This window comes from Mesoplodon mirus (genome assembly GCF_964341445.2).
Source record: "Mesoplodon mirus genome assembly, chromosome: 16".
Classification (NCBI taxonomy): Eukaryota; Metazoa; Chordata; class Mammalia; order Artiodactyla; family Ziphiidae; genus Mesoplodon; species Mesoplodon mirus.
In genome coordinates, this window is record NC_138992.1 from 68,824,872 (window position 1) to 68,841,599 (window position 16,728).

Below are 16,728 nucleotides of genomic sequence, written 5' to 3' on the forward strand. Positions count from 1 at the left end.
CTTATCACCTTCTGGTGAACTCTAGGTAACTACGGCATTTATCACTCACCTACTAACACTAAAAGGATCCCTAGTTGCATCTGGCAACACTCAATATGCTGTCACCACAGTTAGATCACACTTAGCTCTCTCTGATATCCAGCATCTGAATTCAAGCCAAATATTCACTTAGGAATATCCTAGGCATCCTCACCTCTGTGTTAGGCTTAGGTCCTAAGAGAAGTCCAGAAAACAAAAGAACAAAGCATCAACAAGCCATTTTTACCCTGGATCCATGGTTAGACCACCTGAAAGACCAGTGATATTTAAGGGGTCAGCAGAACACTTTTGCTGTTGTTGGTACCAGTGCCAGGGGACCCCAGAAAAACGCACTTTGCCTGGACTATGGGAGGTCTAGGGTAGTGTGGGGACATATATGGGAACTGAGGCTGGAGAAATAGATCCAGATTAGAATCTGAAGCCCTAAGAATGCCAGGCTAAGGAAACAGTGAGCTACTGGGAGTTTTTGAGCTTAAAGTATTCATAACTAAAGATGTGCTATAGAAAAAAAAATTAATCTAAAATGGATGTTAGTGATAGACTGGCCTTTCACATTGATAAAATTATCAGAATTGTTTAAATGTTTGTATTTTGACTGTGCACTGTTTTTTAATTATACTTAACTGTAGAGAGTTATATTTTAACCCTCAAAATTATTCCAGAATGAACCAGCGTAAAAATGGGATTGAAAGACTCAGAAAGAGTTGCTTTCAAATTTTCTCTTAAACAAAAAATAATCTCACCTAAACTCCTTGCTTTAGAACTTTGGGGAGATATGAAATTCTTTCTGAAACTCTATCATAAACATGTCACAGATGACAATTGTCATAGCTTGTCTGCTGAAATCTGTGAAATTCTAAAGTAAATACTTACCAATTTAAATATACTCTACCTACTTCCAAAAAGGATGTAAGATGGCTTAAATTGGAATGGAGTTTTAGCAAAACAACAAGTAAGACATGGTTTCTTCATAAGTATTACTTACATGAAAACTTTCTGAACTATTTGTGATGCAAGGGACACGTCTACAATGTTCAAATACTAGAACAATAGGGGAAAAATCAATCTCTTATTAGCTAGATATAAATTAGGTCAAAGGAAGCATGCTTTATGTTTTAGTTTCAGCTTAGATTTCATGTTTTTAAAAAACTGAGATTCGAAACCATGTGTGACATATCTAGGGCGAACACACATATACAAACAATGATTTTATTATCCTGCATCATTTCCCCAGGAAGAGTCACAGAACATATTACATATCTTTAAAAGAATGAAGGCATTCAGAATTGATCTCTTTAGGCTAATATGGATTGGCATAGTATGTCAGCACAAATCCTATCATTTGGGGAAATCTCAAGATAATACAATAATTTAACTGCATGTTCTATAAAATTTCAAATGTCATTTTCCCAACCATTGAGCACTGTCATGCTCCTTTCAAGTCCTTGTCTTCGCATCTCTGAGTCTGTACCTCTCACTTTCTCTTACTTCTGATCCATCCCTTTCTTTCTCTCTCCCTCTTTGCGATCTTTTTAAGCCTTTTCTTCTTTGAAATGAGATTGGGAAGCAGAGGCAGCCAGAAGAAAATACATAGTTCATTTTCTTCTAAATATACTCAAATTTCTGTTCAAAATAATGGCTCCCTTCTATAATTATTTTAGAAGCAGTAAGCTGACTCACAAACCACAGCTAATAACAAAAGCAACTCAATTTAGTCCTTTCTAGTAACTGCCTAAGGCCCTGGCTAATGGTGAGAGAAAGTCACAAAGAATGTTCCAAAGGGGGAAAAAGAGCTACAATTAAATAGCTTTTGTTAAGCCAATGTTTTAAAAGGCATATACTACAGTTATAAGTGGGCCGAAGTTGGCAAGACTTTAGAGGAGAAGGAATGGAGAAGGTCATTCTCCATCCCTTTCCTCACACCCTGCACAGAAAACAGTGTTTATTTGAAGTGATAAAAGCCAGAGAGACTGATTGGTCTATAATACTGGGAATAGAGCTTTCAAAGGAGTTAAACTGTTAGCAGTATTTGTAATTTCATAGACTGTCTCTAGGACACACAAGAAACGGATAACCCCAAGAAACAGAACTGGTGTCCTAGGGAGACTTCGATATATTTTGAATTTCATAACGTGTGAATGTCTGGCCAATATGACCTTAAATACACATCTACAGATTCTTTGATGCTCTTCTCCTCAAGAGATGGTACTTAACTCACTTCTCCAGGAGTGTGGGCTGGACTTTGTGATTTGCTTTTATCAATTAAAAGATGCCAGAAGAATGGGAATGTCACTTCTAATATTAGGTTATAAAAGCCTGCAGCTCCTGTCTTGAGAATTCTTTTTCTTTCCTCCTGGGAATCACTCACTGTAGAGTTCTCCAGATGCTGTGAGGTGTGAGCAGGCTAAGAGGCCCACACAGAGTCACCTGAAGCCTCCTCTCTTGACAGCCGCTGGAGAGAGCTTAGAAGTAGATTTCCCAGCCCCTTCAGGTACCCTCAGCCCAGGGTCAATGACATGACTGTAAGCTCCTAAGAAACCTTAAATGAGAACCATCCAGCTAATCTCTCCCAGATTTCTGACCTTGAGAAACCTTGAGAAGATTTAAGATAATAAATGTTTGTTGTGTAAACTGCTAAATCTTGGAGTAATTTGTTATGCAACAATAGGTGACTAATACAATTACCAGTCTGAAAATACAAACACACACAAGAGTTAGTTAATTAGTTAAATGGAAATGGGAACACACATTCCTGAGTTCTCTTTGGTCTAACTTACTTCTACTGCACTTGAATGATAACAGCAATGAAACTGCTCCCAGAGGGGAGGTGATCGGACTGTTTCTCTCGTCTCAGCCCCTTTCCACTCTCTCCCAGCAGTTAAAGAACACAGGACTGCTCCGAGTCTGATCTCTCAAATTACTTTCTTAGTTGGCTCCCATTTGATTATGATTGCACATAGGTTACTTGACAAAATGGTCTCTTTCCTGCATTTGAAAAGATCTGATGACACTGTAATGGGTTTTTTTCCACTTGTGAAATTGAAATTAATGAAATGAAATAGTGCTTGAATTTATTCATGTTGTGGCATGTACAAAGAGCTTGTTATTTTTCAATACTGGATAATAGTCCATTTTATAAATATACTACAATTTATAAAGTATGTATTGAAGAGCATCAGAGTTATTTTTTGTTTGGGGCTATTGAAAATAATGTTATGGACATCCGTCTGCCTGTCTTTTACTGTACACAGTATATACTGCTGTTGAATATACACTTAGGAAAGAAATCGCTGCATCAAGGAGAGTATGTACATCTACAGTTTTAGCAGATACTGCCATGATTTTAACGTTGTTAAATTAATTTTTACTCCCCCTAGCAATGTATGATCATTCTTGTTGGTCCCATAGCTTGATAAGATATTGCTATTGACAGTCTTTATAACTTCAGCCATTTGGGTAGATTTATACTAGTACCACATTTTGGTATTAATCAGCATTTTCTTGATGACTAATTGTGGTTGAGCACCTTTTCATATTTGGCCATTTTGATGTCGACTTTTGTGAAGTGAATGCTTTTTCTATTTTATTTACTGGATTGTGGGTTATTTCTTATTAATTTGTAAGGGTTTCTTCTGGACAGGAGATCTTTGGTGGACATATGCATTCCAGACATATTTCTCACTCTGTGGTTTGCATTTGCAGTTTCCTAATAGTGTTCTTTTGACGAACAAAATTCTTAATTTTTTTTTCTTTTTTTTTTGGCGGTACGCGGGCTTCTCACTGTTGTGGCCTCTCCCATTGCGGAGCACAGGCTCTGGACATGCAGGCTCAGCAGCCATGGCTCACGGGCCTAGCCCATGTGGGATCTTCCTGGACCGGGGCACGAACCCGTGTCCCCCTGCATCAGCAGGCGGACTCTCAACCACTGCGCCACCAGGGAAGACCCTCTTAATTTTATTAAAAGAGAATTCTCCAATCTTTTCTTTATGGGCAAGTGTGGTTTTTGTCCAGTTTAAGAAATTTTACCCACCCCAGGTCATGATCATATCCTTCTAAATTATTTTCTAGTAGCTTTGTTATTGTAGATTTTATATTTAGGTCTATAGTTCATCTGGAATTTCTTTTTCCAATGGAGTAAGGTAACATCAAAGTTCAGTTCCCTTATGGATAGCCAATTTACCCAGCATCATTTATTAAAATAACAATCCTTTCTTCACTGCATTATAGTAGCAACTTCATCAAAATTCAGATGAAGTATATTTTTGGACTGGATTCTGTTCTGTTGGTCCATCCGCCTGCCCAATGTGCTTACCGTATTGTCTTAATTACAATAGTTTTTTTAGTAAGTCTCAATATCAAGTAGAGTAAGCCTTCCAAATTCTTTCTTTTTATTCAAATGTTTTTTGAATATTTTTGAAACTTTTCATTTTCATACTAATTCGGAATCTTATTTTTTGAAGCTTATTATTTCCCACCAAAAAAAATCTTTTAGAATTTTTATTGGAATTGCAATGCATTGTTTAGGTCAATTTGTAGAAAATTAGCATTTTTACAGTATCAAATATTCCAACACAAAAATATGGTATATCTTTGTATTTGTTTAGGTTTTTGTAATTTCTTTCAATAATATTCTGTAGGTTTCAGCACATAAAATATTTTTCTTAATTTTTTCCCTAAGTACCATTTTAAAATTCCAAGTTTATTAACACTTCTTACTAGTACATAAAAATACTTTTAATTTTTGCATATTAAATGTGCATCTAGCAGCTTTGCTAACTTCACTTATTGATTCTAATAACGTCTCTGTAGAGTCTTCAAATTTTCTACATACACTATCCTGTTGTCCTGAATCATGACACCTCATTTCCTCTTTTTAGCCCTTATACATGTTATTTATTTGTGTTATCTTACTGTAATTGTTAAGACCTCCTGTCTTAACATAGACCATTGGACCATAAGGAATAGAAGTGGTTTAAAGAAATCCTCATAATTCAATATGCATATAAAACTCCTGGAGATCTTCTTAAAATGCAAATTCTAAGGGAGTAAGTCTGGAGTGGAGCTTAGGATTCTACATTTTTAACAAGCTCCCTAGTGATACACATGATGTCAATCTACAAACCTTACTTCAATTAGCAAAGATGTAGTGAATATCCTTGTCTGATTCTTCATAAGCACTTAACATTTCAACTCTGTCTGAGGTGTGCTAGAGGTTTTATCTGTTTTTGCAGATATCATGTATCAGATTACGAAAATTTTGCTTCTACTTTATTTGTTAAAATTATTAACAAGTACTGAATTTTATAAAATTATTTCACTTTTAATGAAATCATCGTATGCTTTTTCTGAAGTATTCTGTTAATCACTGAATTACATTGATTGATTTTCAAAAGTTAATCAATTTTGCATTCCTAAAATCAGCTCAACTAGGTCATGAAATATTATTCTATTTATTTATTGCTGGATTCAATTTGCTAATATGTTGTTTGAGACTTTTATGTCTATGTTCATAAGTGAGGTTGGAATATAATTTTCATTTCTTTCAATATACCTGTCAGGTTATGGTATTATGATCACATTGATCTCATAATTAATTCAATTTTGGAATGTACCCTCTATTTTTATTCCCTGGAAGAATTTGTATAAGAATGATTTTATTTCTTCAACAAATATTTGAAAGAATTTAATGGTGAAATAAATCATCTAGGCCTGGAATGCTCTTCCTATAGAGGCTTTTAACTAGGGATTCAATTTATTAGATAAAGAGCTTTCAGTTTGTTTTATTTTGTCTTCTATCAACTTTGGTAAATACTATTTTTCTAGCAAATTTTTCTTTTATTTAAATTTTCAAATTAAAATTTTTCATAATATCAGTATATACTTATGATCTGAAGAATCTATAGTGGTTTTTTATTTTTATTCCTGAGATCAGGAATTTGTACTGTCTTTTATTTCTTGATAAATCTTGCCAGATATTCATCAATTATGCTATTCTTTTCAAGTGACTGATTTGCGGTATGATTAATTCTCTCCATTTGTTTGCTTTCTATTTCATTGCCTTCTGTACTGCCTTTATTTCCTTCCTTCTATTTTATTTGGGTTTTTTTTTTTGGCTGCCCTTTTAATAACTTTTTAAGGCAATATTTAGATGACTGAATTTTCACCCTTTTTACTCCTCAAATATAATGCATTTAAAACTACAAATTTCATCCTAATTACCTGTTTAGCAGCCTCTTACAAGTCTTGACATATTTATTGATATATTTATTATTATACAATAAAAATGTTTTCTGTTACCCACTGAGAATTCTTAATATTTTTATTAATTGCTGCCTCTAATTTCCCTAATCTCCAATACTGGGGGACTTTTAAGTTAACTTCTTGCTGTTGCTTTCAAGATTAATTCTATGATTGGAAAACATACTCTGAGTGATTTTCATTCTCTGAAAGTTTTGGGGATTGGTTTTATGGCCAACATATGGTCAGTTTTGATAAATAGTTTAAATACACATTTTCCTCTCCCCAAACTACCACATTTTTTTTATTGCTACCATGGCTTTGAATTCTATATTCATCTGAGGTCTCAGAACACTACCCTTACAGTTTGTTTAGTCAATATTCATTTATTTTCACCCACATAGTTGCCTTGTGTTTCTGTCTAGAATAATTTTTCTTCTGCCTGAAAAGTCCTTTCATTTTTTTCCTTTAATTCAGATGTACTGGCAATGATTTAAATTATGTTAGTGTTTTCTTGTCTGGAGATTTCTATATTTTACTGGCACTGTTGAAAGAGAATTTTCTAGAGTATAAAATTTTTAGGTTGTCATCTATTTTTCTGCTCTTTAAAATTGTCATTCTATTGCAACTGGCATCTACTGTTTCTTATAAAAAACTATTTTTCATATTGTTTCCTCCTTGAAGGTAATGCATTTTATTCTGCTCTGGCTTCTTTTAACTTCTTACTTTGCCTTTCTCTTTCAGAAATTTTATTATCACGTGTCCAGGAGTGGTTTGTTTGTCTTTATTCTACTTGGGGTTCATATTTCTTTGTGAATTTATGAGTTGATTTCTTTTCTCAGGTTTGGAAATATGGTTTTGTGTTACCTTTTCAAATATTGCTTCTGTCATACTTTCTCTTTCCTGCCTTTCTAAGGCAGTTGAACATATATTAGACCTTTTCACATTTCTATTATATTTCTTATGCCCTTTTACAAATTCTCCAACCTTTTTGATCTTCATGTTTGAGTCTGGATATCTTCTACTACCCTGTCTTCAAGTTTACAAAACCACTCTTCTTCTGTGTTCAGTTCAAACACATTTACTAGTTTTTAATTTTCATTACTGCATTTTGTGATTCTATAATTTCCATTTCACTCTTTTTCTGGGCATCAGGCTTCCAGTGAAATATTTCATTTTGTCATTTATTTTCTTGAACATGTACAGTTGTTTTGCAGTTTGTGTTTGATAACTTCAATGATTGGGTCATCTGGAAATTTTGTATCAGTTTTCTTTCTCTTGACACTTTGGGATGCCTATAATTTTTTTTTGACTGAATGACAGATATTGTACAAGAAAAACTGAGAAGGCTCTGGGGGATATATACTTCATCTTCTGGTAGGCAGCCTGAGTTGGAGCAGATCAGCTTAATCTAATGAAAGAATGACTCAACCGAACTGAAGTTTTTAAAGTCACTTTCTACCTCTAGTTCTCCCCTGTTCCTAGGCTTAACTATTCTGTGTCTTAACTGATTGTCTAGCCTCCTTTTTGGCAAGTCCTGAAAGCTAGTTCACACACCCTCAGCACTAGAAGACTACTGAAAACTCAGCTCCTGTGCAGTGACTTCTGCTTGGTTTCCTTGTCTATCACTTTGCACAACATTAGAATTTGTCAAATGCCTCTAGCAGGAAAATAAAAGTATCTTGGACTCCTTTCTCTGTGCATTCTTTCTCTCAAGGATCACTGCTCCAGAACTGCCACTAAAAAAAGAGAGAAAATTGTCAAATATTGATAATATTTAGAAATTCAAACTCTATGTTGGAAAATAGAAAGAGAGCTTTTAATTGCCTAACATACCAGAAGAACTTGAAAGCGCTTTAGCTTAAATGTTTTCTTTCTATAGAAGTCTTTAAATGTTGTCACAAGAATACATATTTGCATTTATCAACAAATAGACAGAGTTTAATATATAGTACTAAACTTAATTACATCTAGGATATACATAATTGATCATACTCCTTAATCAGACATAAATAGAAACCAAGTGGTCAAGCAACCGCAAACTCAAAATGAAAAATACAAACACTGGGGACTTCCCTGGCAGTCCAGCGGTTCCCTGCTCAATCCCTGGTCAGGGAACTAAGATCCTACATGCTGCTCAGCTCGGCCTTAAAAAGAAAGAAAGAAAGAAAGAAAGAAAGATATGTACACTAAGAAAGAGTCACTGATAATAACTATAAATGGAATATAATCTTTAAAAATTGTGAACCACCATATTGTACACCTGTAACATATAATATTGTACGTCAACTATGATCCAATTAAAAAAAAAAGAAAGTCACTGTACCTTGGCATACACTGCTGGTTGTGAGATTTTCAAAGTGGCTGATTTAGACTCATTGACACATAGCATTTTTTTTTTACTTCCTTTTATTTTTTGTTTTTGTTTTTGTTTTTATTGAAGTATGGTTGATTTACAGTGCTGTGCCAGTCTCTGCTGTACAGCAAAGTGACTCAGTTATACCCATAGAGACATTCTTTTTTAATATTCTTTTCCATTATAATATATCCCAGGAGACTGGATACAGTTCCCTGTGCTACACAGACTCACAGACATAGAGATCAGACTTGTGGTTGCCAAGGGGTAGGGGGGAAGGGAGAGGGCTGGGCTGGGAATTTGGGGTTGGTAGATCCAAACTATTACATTTAGAATGGATAAACAACAAGGTCTTACTGTATAGCAGAGATAGCATTTTTAAAGTTGGCTGTTTTTATTAGCTGCAGAGTGAAGTCAGCATCCTGTTGAGGTGAGTTTCAGTGAGGTTTATGGTCGTGCTTTCCATTTCCGGACTCTTGTCCTATGAGATATTATCCATTTCAAAAAGTTGTGCTATTTCAGCAATTTCTTGTTTAACATTGACAGTTGCCATTTCACTAATATTAGAGAGATTGAAAAGGCCTATAAGATCATTAAATCCATCCCCCTGGCACTGTAGGCAAGGCAAGTGAAGGAAAACTATTCTTTTGTGTGTGGGTTATATTTGGTATGGTCCTTTCTAGTAAAAAATAATATTGAGTAAAATGGGTGAAGGTGCCTAGGTAAGTGAAAAGCTTCTGCAGGAATTTTTGATTGTTTCTTCTCTTCCTTTTCAGTCTGAATATCATTAATTATTCAGTGCCTATTTTATATCCCAAATGCATATTTTAAAACAATTTCTGAGGTTTAACTTACACTTTTCATTTAAAACCCATCATCTAGTTAATTTCAACACTGACCAGATAATCTGGGGCTGAGTGGAATCCCACAACCAGTAGTCTTGGAAATTTATTACCTCAATGTGTAAAGTGATGAAAAATACATAGACTGCATTACCTTTAATTTAATGATAATTTCACAAATGTCTGTATTTTTTCTAACATTTAAAGGTGGTAAAAGTGTTCTGGTTAATATTAAGTAGTCAAATATTATTGAATTTAGTCAAATTTACTCTTTCATATTAATGTCCCAGGTGACAATATACTAAGGAAGCATCCATGTATAATTATTCAAATATCAGTGGTGTCTATTCATTACATTTAGTTAAAATTAAAATTTAAGCATCTTACAAATATCTACTTAATCATAAGATATCAGTGAACCTACTTCTTGAGTACAAAAACATAGCTAAAATATTAAATATTATATTTAAGCACAATAAGGATTTCTTATAATTATGTAATCACCAAAATATTTTCTGATTTTTGCTTATTATTAAATACTCAATATTTAATTAATCACCAAAATTACTGTATAGCGTAAGCTTTGTAATACAAATCTGGCCACATATAAATGAATAACAATATCCTTTAAGCAATATCAAAACATTGCCTTTTATGAATAAATTACAAGACAAAAATAGCAAGAAAATATCTAGAGAGGGGTCTATATATGAACTATGATGGTCATTAATAGCAGCTAGCTCAAAAAGTTTTGCCATCTAAACTCAAACTAAGGAATAAGACAATTCAAGTTATGTCTTTGGAGCCTTACTACATCATTTATTTAATTTTTTATTACATCGTTTAAAAAGCACAAAGAACCAAACATTTTATAACTATCCTTTAGCAGAGCTCAAAATGTTGCAGAATAAATTATGGATCCCAGAGTCCCATGCCTGGTGGTACATATATTCCAAAATGTGGATGAATTGCTGGTACAAAATTATGCAACATTATAGCTCCATACACTCAGAAAACAGGTATTGCCAGCAATCTCAACTACTATGGAGGCCTTACTATAACATGTGAAGTTCAAAGTCAGGTATAGTTGTGGCTGCTCCCATTTCAGTACCAAATAATGAAATGCCACTTGCAAGATTCCACTCCTCTCACCCCGGTTTGAACATGTTACCCAGTGTGTTATTTGAATAATTTAACATATCTGTGTTAGTAAAAGCACAATTCTCCTGGTAGAACATTTAAAGAACATACATACATGAAAAGTTTCCAATAGGTAGAGTCCTTCTGCTGTAAGAGTAATTATGTAAATCCACATGTGATATTATGTAATGTTGCTATTAATATTTTATCTTCAGAGATTTTAATAAGATAGAGACTTTTTGGCAGGAGACAATGACAAATTAATAAGTGAGCAAAGCTTATGGTAAGCCAGTACTCTTGAAGGATAAATATAATAAACAAAACCTTTCCTAACTGAGAGTTGTACAAATATTTCACCATCTGTCCTGTTGCACTGGATTCTATACTCCCCTTCCTAGGTCCTGGAGACCATGAGATGAGCTATATTCCTTCAGTTAGTCTCAGGAGCATGGATTTTTCTCATAATGTGAGCATCTTGCTATACTGAAGGTGATTGTACTTTAAATCTTCTATGAGATGCTCACTCCCCGTGCCCGCCAACGTGTAGTCTGCTTCAGAAGAACAAACTTGCAGTGTTGGATTTATGGAGAAACTGCTTGTTGATTTCCAGTACGGTGATCTCCTAAAGAACGTCCAAGTGTAAATCCTCTCACACACCAGTGTCATCTTTACTACCCACTCTACATTCTACATTTCACGTCTACACTTTCTATACTTCTACACTTTTTCTCTTCACTTCATCTTCTCTACCTCCTTATCCTCTATATAAGAAGCATCCTTACTGTAATCATATGTTAGAATCTTACATTTTTAGGAAATTTTAGATCATCTAATCCTATTTTGTCACCTAAGGAGGATCAAGAGGGGTGAAAAACACTTGTTTTGCCCAAGCTGCATTTGTTTTAGTAAAGCCTTCACTAGATACAAAGTAGTTTTGACCCCCAAGTCACCGTTTGCTCTATGGCATGTGCTTCTTCATGAAGGAATGTTCCTTCTCAAGGACTGGTGTGTCCCTTCCCAGCTTAATAGTCAAGGGTCACTCTTGTTGTCCTAGAGATGGCATGGTCCCTCTTGACCTTCATGTTGCTCTCCAATTGGCTGCTCCACTGTAATGCTGCAAGAAACTCTAGATGTCCTACTTCAGACGAATATGAAAAAATAAGACGTATGTTAAACAAAATCGCAGAAATTCAGGATTACATTGTTAAATTTGCTTTATACATTTAGGAGACCACAACTTTGAACGTTAGAATGCTGGATTAGGAATCAAGAATCTAGTTTCGGGCTTGCTTCTAAGTACCTTTGCAAGTTTGGGTAAATTTCTTAATCCCTCTGTTTCTCATTTGCCTTATCGGGAACTTAAGAGGATTGTACTAGATGATTCTTAAGGTCCCTTCCAGCTAGAAAATTCTGTGATTCTTTATCATACAAAGTAAAGTGGAAAACTGAGATAACCACATAGCTGCATCAAAGGGTAAACAAGACTTAGTACTTTGCTTTACTTGTCTGCATATTTCAGAGGAAAATTATTTTTTAATCCTAAATCACCAGTAAAATTGCTTCTGCTTTAACTTTACTCTGTATGCCAATGCAGCCAGAACTCCATGCTTCACTCATATATACTAAGTCTAGTGGACCATGTGAAACAGAATGCTAGACTGAGCTACGTGGAATTGGCATACATTGTACTTATATTAAAATGGATCCACATTCCCTGTGGCAGAATCAGAGAGGCAATGCACACAAATATAAGTAAGTGGAAAACTTCAAGGCTTGTTTATGTAACTACATGCTAGTATATATAGGAAGATGTTGCAATTAGGAAAACTTTGCTTGTCAAAACTGGTCACTTAAAATTTGTTCACACTTCCTTTTCCCTGTGAATTTTTTTTTTTAGCAATGATTTTTAATCACCTCCTTCACCAAAAATAAGTTGAAGTGTCTCTTCAGTTCATTTGCACTTTTACTTTCCCAGCTTTTCCTGACAGCTTTTTCTTGTATGTAGCATTAAATAGTTCTGCTCTGCTTCCCCTGCACTAACCCTGGGGCTGAGTTTTGCCTCTGTATGTACATATACCAGCACATCGGCAGCACAGTCAGCTTTTCTAGTTGAGTCCTTTAAAGGAGATTTGTATGCAACTAAACAATAATGTGTCCACCATTTTCTGTGTTTCAAAAATTTTCTTGAGAATACCCCATTTTTAAAACCTCCGCTAGTAAACCTCTCATTTCCCGGTGCGACTGAAATGGAAATAGGTTCCCATTTAAAGGTTTCCCTTTACTGCATCCCCCATCCTCAAGCCTAGTCTCTTTCATTTTCTGTTCAGTCCAGCAGTGGACACTATATTCAAACTAGACATCAAGTAAATGCCTAACAAAGGTGCAGTTTCACTCTTTCGTCTCCTCTCCTTCCCCTTTGATGAGATAACCTAGTAAATCTGGGTTGCTTTTTCTAATGCAGTTGTGCCCTATGCTGATGGTTTGGCAGATTTTCCCACAATATCCTCCAAATCCTCTTCTGGGTGTATGTTCTGCGTAATTGGCTCCTTGATCCCGTACTTATTAGTTTGTATCTTTAGACCTGAACAGCGTTCGGCATCCTCTGCCTTAATCACCCTCAATTCAAATCCTTCTCAATCTGATAATATTGCACCTTATTATTCACTAAGACTTCAATGTTAGTATCACCAGCAAATTCGATGATCTTTTCTCCTCTGCACATGTCCCCAGATGTGTAGGCCTGATTCTCAGAGCTCTGGAAAGCATGCTATTTCTAACCCCCTTCGAAGCCGTTTGCCATCCATGACCACCTTTTGTCTACTACTCTTAAATTAGTTTTCTGCTACAATATGCTATTTTACCTCCTGTTCCCTGGATCTGCTTTAGATATAAATCTTCAATGTCAAACCTGTCAAATGCTTTTTTGCAAACAATTTTTTTTCTTATTTATTGAGGCAGTGCTGTCCCAGAGCTCTGGACAATGAGAGAAATATGGCCACCCATGCATGAATTCACCTTGACAATCTCAAAACAATCTGGCTAAGATTCTCTATTGACATTCACAGAAATTCAAGCAACCTATTAAAGTAGATGAACAGATAAAGCAAGCAATAAAAATTTCTTGTTTTATTTCCTACATATTTCAGGACAGAACACCAGAGCCCAGTTTTTCCATGCCTTTTCTGGAAAACACTATGTGTTGGTAACAGGGGCTGTCACATAGGGCTCAGGTTTGGGGCAGAGTGCAGGTATGTGCACTGGATTTCACACACATTCTGGGTGTGGCCTGGCAAGGCAGCCCAGGCAGGCTAAAGCTACAATGACATTGGCAATCACTAAGGAGAATCTGTCAAGCATTTACTATATGCCAGGCCCTGTTCTAAGCTCTTTACATTCTTTTAAACTAAGTTCGTTATTTTGACATAGATATGAACTGTCAGAAAAGTTGTAGAAATGGGACAGAGAATTCCTGTGTACCTTTGACCCAGCTTTTCCTTAGTGTTAGCATCTTACATAATCATAGGATGATCAACAAGACTTAGAAATTAACATGGTGTAGTACTACTAACGAAACTACAGACTAGTAAAATTTTTACAAGTTTTTCCTCCATCATCCTTTTTTCTGCACTAAATTGTTGTGGCTCTTTAATCTTCTTCAATCTGTGACAATTCCTTGTCTCTCCTTGTCTGGTCTGTGACATCTTTTCTTGTCTGTCATGAATTGACACTTTTGAAGGGTACCAGTCAGGTATTTTGCAGAATGCCCTCCAGGTGGATTTATTTTCCTGAAATTTTCTCATGATTACTTTAAGATTACTTATTTTGGACAATTTTACCACAGAAATGTGACCTTCTCGGTGAATCATATCAGGGTACAATGTTCACCTTGACTATTTGATAAGATGGTGTCTATCAGATGTCTCCACGGTAATGTTAATTTTTTTTGTAATTAATAAATATTTAGTGGGAGATACTTTGAGACTGCATGAACACCATATTTCTCCTCAAACTTCTGTCCAGGAATTTTAGCATCCATTGGTGTAGCTTAACAGTGACAATTATTACTCTACTGGCTGTCCATTGGTGATTTTCAACTTCCCTCATTTCTTCCACATTTATTAATTGGAATTCTTCTATAAGAAAGAGCTTTCCTTTTCCCCCTATTTATTTGTTTATTTCATTATATAGCTATATCAGTATGAATCCATGGATATTTATTTCATTTTAAGGATGATGTATAAGAAGGCCTTCAAAAATTTACCAGTATAAAAATATATTGCTAACTATGTGTGAAAACATTGGTAATGTCTACATAGAGAAAATAAGTCTAGGAAAAAAATATGGTTAGACAGGTATTCAGCATGAATAGACTTGTCTGATGGATAAAATTGTTTACCTGGAATGGCCCAATGACCACTAGATTTGCCTCACTGGATTTAAAATAAAAGAGCATCATCATTCCTGCATCTTACCTCATGAAATATAGGCTTGGAGAGAGGTAAACAGAGGTGCATAGATCCAGTATCAGAAATGATTGAGCAGTTGGTAAATCTAATAATTCAAGAACAGAGCAGGTAGCAGGGTGTGATAATGGAAAGAAACACAAAATTGCCTACAAGCTGGCTATGGAGGAAGTCCAGTCAGGGAAGCGAAATGTACTGGCATACAGCAGTGGAAATTGAAACTGATAGGAGGAATGATGAAATAACCCTGCCAAATGTGCCCTGCTCACCCAAGGCTGTCATTAATAAGTTGCTGACACAGTCCCAGAACTTATTCATGATGCATCAGGCCTTGGTAATCAAGAAAACTGAATCCCAGGAGTATAGGACTGAGGGTACTGATATAATCCCTGTCCCTGTCATACCTAGCTCAGAACTGGCATAGACCTGGGCCTGTGGGCGTTATCTGCCAACACACCGAGTTTCAAGGAGTAGAAGACAAAGGCAGAAGAAATGAAATAGATGGCAATGGTGCCCCTATCAAGCAGATAATCAAAGTTTTATAGCAATACTTTTGTTGAAAGTATCTACTCATCCGTTGTTCTATATATCCCTTTATTTCCTCAGTAAATATTTATGGAGTGCATACTATATTCCAAGCATTGTGCTAAGCTCTGAGAGCTCAAAGGTAAACAAGAGATGATCCCTGCTCTCAAGAGGTATTTATAATCTTCAGCTTCCCTCTAAGCCCCTGTTTGAGAATTGCTTCCTCCAATATACTTATTCACCAATTAAACTGCATGTGTGTTGTGTGTGTGTGCATGCATGCTCACGTGTATGATAAAGATCTACAATGATCCCTGCAGATGCTACCTTATGGTGATATACAGGTAAAAGTCTCTGCACTTGCTCTAAAGGAGCTCATAAGTGGACCTGATAAATAAACACAATTGTGATATCATGTGATAAGTGGTACACTGGAAATGTACACAAGATCTGTAAGAACAAATGGAAAAGGCACCTGACTTAGAGCAGAAGCATTGAAGTTTTCTTAACGGCAAAGACACTGGCCTGAGTCATGAAGGAAAAGTTGAAGGTTTTCAAGATAAGTAGGTGTAGAAAGGATGGAAATTCTGGATGCAAGAGGCACCCAAGCTCATTCATTATAGAAATGCAAGTCACAGAGGGAGGCTGGTTACAGAGTTCCAGGAGGGAAGAGGTAAAATATAAGAGTACAGAAGCAGGTGGGAACCAGATAATGAAACACCTTGGAAAATATTCTAAGAGTTTAAATTCTATTTTGAAGGCCACAAGTAGCTATTTAAGCAAAAAAGATGACTCAATCAGGTTTAGATTTTCGAACAATCATTTTGGAGGCAGTGAAAAAATAGATTTGAGCGATGTAAGACAATAGACAAGGTGGCAATAAAGGATTGCATTAAAGTAAATCAGGCGAGGCTTCTGGGTAGGTACCCAAAGGAAATGAAAACAGGATTATCATAGAGATAGCTGCACTCCCATGTTCATTGCCTCATTATTCACAATGGCCAAGATGTGGGAACAACCTACGTGTCTATCAATGGATATCAACGGATGAAGGGACAAAGAAGATGTGATATATAGACAATGGAATATTAGTCAGTCATGAGAAAGAAGGAAATCTTGCCATTGG